The following is a 13,040-nucleotide window of genomic DNA, read 5'->3' as shown; positions in this document are numbered from 1 at the left end:
TGGAGGAGAAAATACAAGAATGAATGTTCTTCGAACGAGTAATAATGGGAAAAGAAGGCAGAAGTGGCTATGTATCGAAGTGGAGAACAAATTGTGAGAGAGTCTGTAGAAATGGAAAGAGGATGTAATGTGCTTACGTACACGATCATAAAGAAATCATAAATAATTTATAACGTGGCCGTAACGATTCTTATGCTATAGCTAATTACAAAGATTACGAGGCATCGTATGTTATATTTAACAAAAAAAAAAAAAAGAAAATCTAAATAAAACGTTATCAACGAAATTGGCTGAGTAACAGGAAAGATGGCGGGTAATAAGCGTAGAAATTATCTGAATCAACAAATTGAAATTAGTTTCAACGTGTATTTCGATTGGTAAAAATACTACGCTGCATGCTGTTCCCTATATGTATTTTTTTATAAAAACTTAACATTTATTTCCGACGAATTATTGTTTCTTGGTTTAACAGATCTGATACCTCACACGAAATCGCTAATTGTCATAATGTAATATTTGTTATCGAACTCTGGACGTCACGTCGTCGCAAAAGATAACTTTCAGATGAGAAGAGAAACCCATTTTTCTTTTTTTCTTTTTTTTTCCTTTTTTTTACCTAAGCGCAGGTGAAAAAAAAGAAAAAGAAAATGTACAAAAGTGGCAATTAAATCGTAAAAAAATTATCCACGCTTGAACGTAAGGAAGCAACAATAAGATATCTTTAATTAAGATTCGTATCGTGCCGTTTCCTAGAGGTTTTCCACGATCCTCTCGCATGAGCGCACGCGACACATTCGAGAATGAATACATGAAAGGAACTCACGAGTTTGCGTGATTGGCATATGAAGTACGCACATGAAAGACAGTTGTGGCTTGCGTGTGTCTTTGTTAGACGGAATAATGTGGGGAACCGTAATGTGAACTCCGGCGATGTAGGCTTGAGAACATAGAGAAAAATCGTGAAAGGTATAGTCAATCCTGTCTCTGTCTAAATATAATTATTATTGTTATTATTATTATTATTATTATTATTACTATTGGAAGATTCCTCAGAAATATTAATTCAGAAATTAATTATTACCAGTGATAGTAAATTATTAGTAATTATATTAATTTTTACTTTTGGCTAATAAAGATGCATTAACAAAAAAGGGAACGTAAAGATTGAAAACTTAAAAATAAAATTATCTTCTATAATTATAGTTATTAGGAATGTTATTTTATATATATTTATATTTATCTAAAGTATAATATTTATAAATATATATATATATAATATTTATATTTATTTAAAGTATAATCAATCCTATTTCTATCTGAATATTATTATTATTATTATTATTATTATTATTATTATTAATATCTCTGTCTGAATATTATTACTGTAGGAAGATTCCTAATTCAGAAATTAATTATTATCAGTGATAGGAACTAGTATACTAGTATTTATATGAATTTATACTTTCGGTTAATAAAGAATTAACAAAAAAGAGAAAATAAAGATTGAAAACTTGAAAATAAAAGAATTTTCTACAATCATAGTCGTTCCTTATTAAGATATGTTATTTTATCTATATTTATCTTACTGTAAAATATAGTCAATCCTATCTCTGTCTGAATATTATTATTATTACTATTATTGTAGGAAGATTCCTAATAGAGAAACTAATTATTACCAATGACAGGGAATTACTATATTAACTTATACTTTCGGTTAATTAACAAAAAAAGGGAGAATAAAAATTGAGAAATTAAACAATGAAAAATAAAAATCTACAAGTTATAATGTCGTTTCACCGTTCGACTTCTAAATAAAAGAAGTTCTATAATTCAATTACCGGATACGTTGAAACGAACGTTAGCCCGATACTGCCGTATAAGTAGAAATTCGTGAGGCAACGCGGAGAACAACCGGAAGTAACTTCCTTGCGACGAGACGCACGAGGCGAATAAGGTGACGTGTCTCTGGTTTCGCAGACCTGAGCCTCAACGATGAATCGATAGAAAGACGTTCTGTTCTGACTGTGCAGGCATTGAAGTCTCTTCTCCGCAAAGAGAGAGAGAGAGAGAGAGAGAGAGAGAAACCAACTCTCGGAGGAAGATTTCTTACACGTTCGTCGGGTCTTATTTGTCACGGTTCTAAAAGTCAAAACGACACAGAATGGAGTCACAATTCAACAACAATAAATTAATAATTAATAATCACAATTTCATTGTTAATTAATTTTCACAACAATGTTGTTCATTGTATCGAACGTAATTGAATAATCACATTGTCTCGAAATATCTATCCGTCATTCAAGTAGGATGATCAGGAAAATGAGCAGCATGATCACAGAGAACATAATTCATCTGCTCGATATATCAAAAGGGAGTTTACTGTTAGAAGGCATAACGGATCAGAGAGAAGCTGTGTGCGAAACTTCACGATTCGCTTGCCACGTCGATGAATAGAAGAAGCCTACCTCTTTTTAGTTGGAACTAAAAGCAACTAAAACTTAGAGAGGAAAAAAAAAATCTATCGAGCATAGACGTCAACGTCTAACTGATTAAATCAATTCATGAATTCTGATCGTGCGCGAGCAAAGTGACAGAACAGTTTTCTCAGCACGGTGAATACCTTTGTTGGTATGTATGCATTATATATTCACGTATGGCTACAATTATACATGACTCAACGGCTTCGCGAGTCTTGCCACGCCTTCACTGGCCGCGAGTTACTTTCTTTGTTGCTTTGTAGGAAGCTACTTATTCGAGATACCAACGCTCGTCAAGCAGTAGATGCAACTCAGATAGTAAATAGATACGAGAAGAGTGGGTTAAGCGACAGCCAACTGCGACATAAAATACACGGGTAGCCTAACCCGTAATTAATTTATTATTTCTTTTTATCGACGTGAATATATATCACAGCGTGTTTAATTGGCTCGAAATGAATATTCACGGCGAAACGTTTAAATCCAATGACGGATCGATGAAAATTCGATTACACGAGGCAATGGAGAATTTTTTAAAAAAATTTCACTTTATTTCTGTCCGGAGTGATCCATTCTTTCTCTGTACAATCAGTTAGAATATGCACGATCCGTAAATTAGTATACGATTTGATCACGTCGAAACGAGTTGTTTCGATGTATCATCAGATTTCGTGTTGCATAATGAGACCGATAATTTGATGAAGAGGCAGGTACGAGCGGCGGCGAATTTCAACAAACAGAGATTATCGGCAGTGCGTGTTTTAACAAAACAAATCGAATCTCGTCTCAGCCTTCCTTCTTGCTCGACGAACAATTCCTCTTCTAATTCCTCCGTGAACGAATCATTTCTTACGGAATATAGCAATTCCTTCTGATGGGAAATTCTCAAAAAAGTATCTCTTGGCTCGGAAGATTGATTCTCGTTCGTAGCTAACATTGGAAATACAGTATGCACGATTCGAGTGACGTTGCGGCGTCAAAAAAAATAGGTTACGATGACTCACGAAATCTCTGCTCTGCTAATAGATGCAGCCTCTAGAGCAAGTCACACTTTCAGCGTGATCGTTCGATTCCTGTTATGTTCGTACGTACATCGTCGTTTCGCAGTTTTACCAAATCGACCAAACTTGACGAGAATTAGCCGTTTCCCTTTAAGAACAGAAGCGTGCAACCGAACGAGGATTTGTCCGAGGCTGTTTAACCTCGTGGCTTACTTACGACTCGTAGAACTCCAATTAGGGAAGAAAGAGTGTTCGAAGAATGAGATGCAAGCGTACGTGGAACGATGGAACTTAATAGGAAAGTAGCGTTCAACAGTTTAGAGGAAAATCAGTAGAGATCGAATTGGGTTGAAGAAAAACGTCAAAGCGTCAGAGAGTGCTCTTTTCTTTTTTTATTTATTTTTCCGCGTCGACGCACGTTATCGAGATAAATTTAACGACAGATCACCGATTATACGTCAACGATGGATATTCGTTTCACTTTAATCGGGAATGACTTTGGTGCGATTCATAATTCGAGGCGACTTTTGTTTTTGAAACTCGCATTCGGACGCGTCACGCGCAGGTAACACTCCATCACGCTCGTAACAAAACAAAAAAAAAAAAAAAAAATCTGTTTCTTGACAATGTCAGTCGGTGAAAATCAATTTGTCCTTGGTGCGTGAAAATTTTTAAACGTCGGACGAATCAAAGGCCCGAGATCATCCGAAAGAGATGACGGGCGTTCGTTTTCGTTCCCTTGTACTCAATGTACATGTAGATAGCGCAACTTACGCCCACCGTTCGATTATATGCAATTTCAGCTGCAGCGTGCAATCGTATCTGATCGGATAAACTGTAGAGTTTAAATACATCGATATTCCATTTAACGCTAACCGTATCACGACCGGTCAAATGATCGGTTTCAAAATTTAATTCCCGAATTATTATTTATATCGTCCGTTGTTGCTTCTTCTGTTCATTTAATTTTATCTGAATAACCTCTTGCGCTGGAATGACGCACGTCGAGAATTTTTTGTTCCCGAAATTGTAATATTTTCTCAGTTTTAAGTGTATTTAAAGTAAAACAAAATGGCCAAAACAAATAATAAATTTATTACTCCTCCGTACCGACGAGTTCAAAACGAAAGCGACGAATTATTGTATACGGTTTGGTCGCTCGTTACGGTCCGCAATCAGTTGCCATTATTCCCTCGTATTACGATAATTTGAAAATCTGTGTTTCTTTCGAAAGGAAAACAACATTTGACTGGTTACGGTGAGAATAGACATTGTAAAATGACGGTAGTTTACTCATTTGCTACGAAACTAATCGCAAATGTCGAATTTTGCGACAAATATTTGTACAGGCTGTTTCAAGAATTTCTACCAGTTCTTTTCGAGCTTGACTCGAGTTATTTTCTTTTCTTCGAGAGTGACGCGGTGCCGAGACAGGTAGTCACGATAGAAATCGGGTGTCCGTTTTGCCAAATTGCACGCCAACGGTTCCCACGGCTCGTCGATCTTCGCCTTTGGGCTCCCTCGCAGGAAAATTGAAGAACACAATCTTCGCTCGAATGAATTTTCATTCTTCTCTTCTCATTTTCTCTGTTTCTAGTCTCGATGGACTTCGCAGCGATCGAAAAACGAATGGTACCTGAATACGACTCAAAACTCCAATTTTAACCTCTTGCGCTAGAATGACGTACCACGCACGTCGAGAACTTTTCGTCCCAAATTGCAACATTTTCTCAGTCTTAAGTATATTTAAATGTAACCCAGGCAAACAGATGATATGTTTATTACTTCTTCATAATTATATCCAGCGATATCATACCGACGAGTTCAAAAGAGAAAGAAAGTGACGAATTATTGTATACGGTCTGGTCGCTCGTTATGGTCCGCAATTAGTTGCCAGCGCAAGTGGTTAACCTCTTGCGCTGGAATGACGTGCCACGCACGTCGAGAACTTTTCGTCCCAAATTGCAACATTTTCTCAGTNNNAAGTATATTTAAATGTAACCCAGGCAAACAGATGATATGTTTATTACTTCTTCATAATTATATCCAGCGATATCATACCGATGAGTTCAAAAGAGAAAGAAAGTGACGAATTATTGTATACGGTCTGGTCACTCGTTATGGTCCGCAATTAGTTGCCAGCGCAAGTGGTTAACCTCTTGCGCTGGAATGACGTGCCACGCACGTCGAGAACTTTTCGTCCCAAATTGCAACATTTTCTCAGTCTTAAGTATATTTAAATGTAACCCAGGCAAACAGATGATATGTTTATTACTTCTTCATAATTATATCCAGCGATATCATACCGATGAGTTCAAAAGAGAAAGAAAGTGACGAATTATTGTATACGGTCTGGTCACTCGTTATGGTCCGCAATTAGTTGCCAGCGCAAGTGGTTAACCTCTTGCGCTGGAATGACGTGCCACGCACGTCGAGAACTTTTCGTCCCAAATTGCAACATTTTCTCAGTTTTAAGTATATTAAAGCATAACCCACAAATAATAAGTTTATTACTTCTCAGTAATTTCTATCTTCAGTCCGTGTCATACCGTACGAGTTCAAAAAGAAAGCGGCGAATTATATTGTATACGGTTTGGTCACTCGTTATGGTCCGCAATCAGTTGCCAGCGCAAGTGGTTAATTAATTTCCATTGTTTCGGGACAGTAAACCCGACGTTGGATATATCGCGGATATTACCGCGCGAGGATGTAGCGTCGATAACGAAGAAACCGCAGGAACCGACGCGCGGACGGACTTTCGTTTTGTAAAAACCTCTATACATACATACCTGGGAACTTTCGATGGACGAACCGCGCGTCGCGGAAACTTTACGTAATACCTCGGCAGCACCTCGCTTGAAACATGGCCGGTGGCCTTGCAACACGCTGATCAATCTCGCGAAATTTCGAACAAAGGGGACACGACACGCGGAGGAGGAACGTGTTAATTTCGTCCTTCCGGGTTTACGCCTGTTCTGTTCTCGAGAAAAATGCATTCCTATCGAATTACACGCGGGCATACTACCGGCTGCCAGCGATCGGTTGTTCTATAGATCGGTGAATGGGCTTCATTCATTTGAACAGTGGTTCTCACAAGATCCGCGACGTTTCCAAGGCGGAGAGACACACCAGGCGCGTCTGCGTGTTTTGAAAAATGTTTCAAATAATATTGTTTTTAAATTACTTTTTTAAAAGTCGTTTCAGAAATAATTTATTTGCGAAATAACGGAATTATGTTATTAAGTATTTCGTGTAAGAATTAAATTAATTTTTTAATGATCTATTAAATGAAATGATTTATTCGTCGTTTCATGAATGAAATAAATTGTTTACTATTTTTTTACAGAAATAACTGGTTCAATGTTTATAATTGCTATTTCTTATTCTGCGACTTTGTTTGGTTTTTTAATTAATACGATAGAAGAAATTTGGGCATGCTCCATGACGATGTATTAATGAAACTATCACCAGTAGAGAGACTATTCTCATTTGCACTAAATTTTATTCACTAACGGACCAAATGTTCGAGGGACGAGTTGAAAGAAATTGTCGCGATAACATACACTTATGAATTTTATACTTTGATTTTCACTGATTATTATTTTTCTCTTTTTTCGTTTGAGTATTTTGGTATTTAAGTATTTTCATTTAAGTATTTGGTATTTATTTGTATTTTCACTTAAGTATTTTTATATTCACTCCGAATGTTATTCCAAAGACAAATTTTCAATTATCGAATAATCAGTCCTCCAATTTATTATTTCTCCAATTATTTGCATAGCTTCAGATTCCTTTAATTGACCTACAAACGAGCTACGTGCCATTAATTGAAATCCATTATTTGCCAAATAAATACCAAAGAACATTCAGTTTCGAAAATTTATTTAATTATTACTCGAAATGAATTTCGTCCAGGGTAGAGGCCAGACGCCGGGACAAAGCAGAACCACTGAATTGTCGAGCAGGACGAGAGACAGACCCGAAGAATAAGAGAGATTTTAAGATGAAATTAGGGTAGGGGGAGGATTAATGAAGGACGAGAGAGAAGGAGGAGGCGAGAGATAACTAGCAACTAGCTTTTGCGGATATAACGACAGGCAACTGCATTTTCAATCGCTTCTGCATAAAAACGCTCGAGACCCGGCGTACGCTGAACTTTATCGCGTGTACACAATTTGCCATGAGTGGACGCGCCTTGATTGACATACATCGATTGCATAATACAACGGATGGACGCGCGCTGACGTTTAAAAGAAAAAGAGGGGAAAAAAAAAAGAAATCAGGGAGAAGGATGCACGTGTGAAAAACTCGATAACGCTATGTTTAAGAAATAATCGCGTAGCTTGTTCGGATCTTTTGATCGTGTTGCTTTCACTGGCTATTATTTATTCCTCTTTGACAGCAATATAGGATATTGCGAATTATTAATTTAGCCAATGAGAATACACAGAGAATATATTAATTAGTAGAACTACCAAAATGGTCGAAACGACCGACTTGGAATTTTTCACGGGAATCTTGTCTATATGTTTGTAATAGTGTATTTTCAAAGATTCGAGTGATTTTTAGTAAACTATATTAACAGAAGCTTGTGCTCTTTACCGTATCGTAAATTCTTGTTCCCTTGTCGTTTTCATTTCTACAAATTTCACATTTCGATCGTCAATAGATCTAGAAATCGTTCGCATTATCTTTCTTGCAATTAGTAAAATCCGTGACAAATTATGATTTTTATTATCGTCAACGGTGAGGGACTAACGATAAAGCTATTGACTGTGCATTTTTTGCGCAGAAAGCGAAACTAGATTGAGACGCTAGCAATAAGTAACCACTTACGCTGGCAACTGATTGCGGGCCATAACGAGTGACCGAACCGTATACAATGTAATTCGTCGCTTTCTTTTTAAACTCGTCGGTATGATGTCACTTGATAGAAATTATTGAGAAGTAATAAATTTATTATTTGTCTTGCCTATTTTGTTTTACTTAAACATGCTTGAAACTGAGAAAATATTACAATTTTGGAGGTTAACCACTTGCGCTGGCAACTGATTGCGGACCGTAACGAGTGACCGAGCCGTATACAATAATCTGTCGCTTTCTTTTTGAATTCGTCGGTATATCACTTGATAGAAATGATTGAGTAATAAATTTGTTATTTGCTTTGCCTATTTTGTTTTACTTAAATATATTTAAAACTGAGAAAATATTGCAATTTTGGAGGTTAACCACTTGCGCTGGCAACTGATTGCGGACCGTAACGAGTGACCGAGCCGTATACAATAATCTGTCGCTTTCTTTTTGAATTCGTCGGTATATCACTTGATAGAAATGATTGAGTAATAAATTTGTTATTTGCTTTGCCTATTTTGTTTTACTTAAATATATTTAAAACTGAGAAAATATTGCAATTTTGGAGGTTAACCACTTGCGCTGGCAACTGATTGCGGACCGTAACGAGTGACCGAGCCGTATACAATAATCTGTCGCTTTCTTTTTGAATTCGTCGGTATATCACTTGATAGAAATGATTGAGTAATAAATTTGTTATTTGCTTTGCCTATTTTGTTTTACTTAAATATATTTAAAACTGAGAAAATATTGCAATTTTGGAGGTTAACTCCTTGCGCTGGCAACTGATTGCGGACCATAACGAGTGACCGAACCGTATACAATGTAATTCGTCGCTTTCTTTTTGAACTCGTCGGTATGATATTACTGGACAGAAATTATTGAGAAGTAATTTAACAAATTTATTACCTGTTTTGCCTGGGTTATACTTAAATATACTTAGAACTGAGAAGATATTGCAATTTTTGGGACAAAAAGATTCTCGACGCGCGTGGCACGTCATTCCAGCGCAGAGGTTAAAAGTTTGTCGGACAATCGTGAAATTGCGATTTCTCTCGATTTCTGAAAACTTCACATTTGTTAATTGTACAATCACGCTGAAGCAATCCCTTTCCAGACGATTTTGCCCGCGATTATCCCCGAAATAGACGTAACGAAGCGAATTACGAAGTACCTTTACACACGGTGCTCTAGTTCTAAGTGTTGTCAGTCGCAGAGGCAACTTTCACAACAATTTGCGAGAACATGCGCCTTCGGGAATTCGTTAGTTTAGTCAGCTTACGCTTTTGGAACGTCTGAAACGATGCATCCTTTTCCCTGGTTTCACCAATTAAATCGTTTTTCCAAAATTGCATAAAACGCTCGACGCTCTTGGGTCTTCCACGTTTTCAACTACAATCTTGGATTGAAAACGTGAGAAAAATCTCTAGAAAGAGTGAATCGATCTCAGATCGAGTCGCGCGAATATGCACGTCGGAACCCGCGAGCGAGAGGGAAAAGCGCGGCTTTTCGAGGCTCGACTAACGACCTTGGGCGTAAACGTGGCGTGCATCGTTGCAATCCTCGAACGAGAGGCGCGTTACTAGAGCTTCCGGTTTTCGCGCGACGTCTCGAGGAGCAACGCTGCGTATATTCGCTGCACGACATCTCTCCCTTTCGTAACGGTATAAAACTTTTACCACCAGCTTCTCAGGATCATCGGTGTGGATCAGTGACCGACCCGGAGCCACGACAACGACCCATGAAATCGCTGCCTCGCGCTTCGAAGCGGCGATAGCCGTTTTATAATGCAGGCATTAACTCTTTCTTTTAACGCCGAACGAGAGAATAAATTATATTTAAGCGAGAAGTGCCGGAGCGTGTTGAAGTGAGCTTTGAGAAAAGAAATATACACATAAAGGTGAGAATGATACTTGTTGAACGAAAATTCAAGGAAAGGGAACGAAACAAATTAATGCCAAATGCGTTTGTTGAAAAATGGAGAAATCTGTTATTTCTTGCGAATAAAAGAATAGTTTGACGTAAAACACGTAGTATAAAGCATAAACAGTGTTTTCAACTATTTTTTAACAAAATTACTGACATCATAACAGAAAACTATACATAGTCTCGGTATCAATCATCGCGATAGCTAAACCGATAAACGATATTTCCAATATTCGTGGAACCCATCACACTTTTGAAGAGAAATCATGAATTTAGTTATTAGTAAATTAAAAGTTTAGGAAGCAAGTTTAGATTAAATTATAAGTTTTATAAATTTACTTTGAGTTCTCACAAGGATATATCGTCATTCGGCACTGAAAGGGTTAACATTATACAGTTGACTTTCGATTCAACAACACGTGGAACGTATAAATTCGCGGACGAAGAATGTTGTCGGAGGACTGCGATCGATTTTCCCAATTTTTGCAATTGCATTTTTCATTAACTTCACTTTTGCTTCATTTTGTTCAACACGCTCGTTGCCTCGCGGATACGCGTATTGCATAAACGCGTGCGTTGTTTTCTAGTCGTTCACCTTTGCTGATTAGACGATAGAGTGAAGAGAACGTACATATTTTCCTCCCTTTTTTTTTTTTTTTTTTTTTTTTTTTTTTTTTTTTTTTTTTTTTTTTTTTTTTTTTTAATCGTCGAATCAGTCTCGGTTGGTCACGCATAATGTGTCTCTATCTTTGAACAAGTGCGGGTGAAAATCCTCGATACGCGAGGAGATAACGTTTGATCATGTGAGAGATAAACGTCGAAAAGCAGGATAGATGAAAGTCTGTAGGTAAAATCGAGGAGTAAGAGTCAATAGCGGCGAACGATCTATTGTGTGAGGGAATATTTGCATTTAAACAGGGGCGAGTGATTTTCTACGCGAGGCAGTACTTGAATTTGAAGAGATAAGCTTATGCTCGATCCAATTTTCAATTGACATTCCGGAGGAGACGTTTTACAAAGTGAAACTCTCGTAACAGAATGACTGGCAACGGGAAGAAAATTGAGGCAAATGATGAAATCTCCGTGATGAAAAGGACGACGTTTTAATCATAACTTTGGTAACGTGCCAGTTTGTTTTAACAAAGAGAAGGAGCGGAGCCGAGAACAATAATACCAAGATTCGGACTGGTTGGCTAAGTCGCGACCGTATTGAAATAATACATTCCTTGTATATATATATGTATATATATACACACACACACACACATACAATACGCCATGTCCTATTGTTTTCTGTGCCTCACCCTTTAGAAACGACATGCGCTAAAATAAGCAAAAAGAAAACGAAGAAAAAGAAAAAAAGAAAAAAAGAAAATATACCAACGTGGAAAACCGTGTTGGTGATTCTTTTGTGCCTCGGTTGACAAGAGTACCAACGCCTCGATATAACAGGCGTCGATCGCAGGAAGAAGGATACTCTAGACCTCCAGAGAGGAAAAGAGATCGGTACTCCGTGTGTGTGACACTCGAGCGAAGAATGACGAGAGAGAGCCAAGGGAGGAGAGAAAGGGTGTCGCCTCTTGGACTTGCATTTTAAATCGTCCACCGCTTCGCATTGTGTTCGTCGCGAAATTTCTTTGCGTCGCCCCCCCCCCCCCTTTTGTTACGTCGTTGTTAGAAATCGTCGATTCGATCGTCAATTTCTAGCAAATATTTCTCCTTCGCGAAAACTTCGACGAGAAAAAGACGTCGAGCATCGATAGCAGAAACAAGCACAGAGTGTAATCAGCGATTAACCAGCACACGACATCGTAGATAACGCGATGAAACAAGCAAACGAACGATGAATGACAGTTTAAATGCTGTTACAGCACCGGGGTACGTGCAAATTAAATAGCCAAGTGCGCGCGCGCGCGCGCGCGTGTGTGTGTGTGTGTGTGTGTGTGCTTTGTACGCGAGAGGTATGACGTGCCTCTCAAATGGAAAACTCGCGAGAATCGTTTTGCGAAAATTTATCTCGAACGTGAAGTCCCGTTTGAATGGAACTCACAAAGGAAATCTGCGGGAGTATCGATTTGCCGAAGTGAAACGTATCGATACGCGTGCATGCATATAACGCGAGTTTTAACAAAGCTGCCGCATATCTCGGCCGATGTAGAAAGTTCGTCGCGTAGGGCTTCGGTTTGAATGGAGGGCCGTTCTCCGTCGAGTATTAAAACGAGATACGATTGTCTCCCATTGTATCGGTAGAGAGCTAACCGTGGAATCGCGAAATTGTATGAATATTAATCGTCCAGCGATCGTACAATTGATTATTGTACAATTAGCGCAGGTATCGCCTGGTTTTGTTTCGTTTTTTCTCCTTTTTTCTTTTTTTTTTTTTTTTCCTTCTTTTGCCCAGTTCTAGCTGCAACTCTGATAAAATCTGGCACAGGGCTGTGGCAGAGGAAAAAGTGGCACAAGGATGCACGGAACGATTTGATTTTCCTTTGCGTTCGTGCGTCAATGGAGAAGAAAGGAAGAACAGTGGCTAAACTGTTTGATTTTTCAACCACGTCGACGTAGGAGACACTATTATCCTAGTTCAATACCTGGTTACAAATCTCGAAACCTGTTTTTTCTTTTTCTATTGTTGGAAAAAGATTGAAGCCGCAATGAGTCACCGGCACCGAGATGCCTTCTTCTCGGTTTCACGCGGTCTTATCTGAACGCGCGCGAAACACATTTACATCCGAATGGGATACGCGTTCGTAGGCGACCGCAAAGCCTACAGAAACACTTTCTG

This window comes from Frieseomelitta varia, unplaced genomic scaffold (genome assembly GCF_011392965.1).
Source record: "Frieseomelitta varia isolate USP_RPSP 00005682 unplaced genomic scaffold, Fvar_1.2 scaffold_514, whole genome shotgun sequence".
Lineage (NCBI taxonomy): Eukaryota > Metazoa > Arthropoda > Insecta > Hymenoptera > Apidae > Frieseomelitta > Frieseomelitta varia.
The sequence above is the reverse complement of the archived record's forward strand: the minus strand, read 5'-3'. Positions refer to the sequence as shown.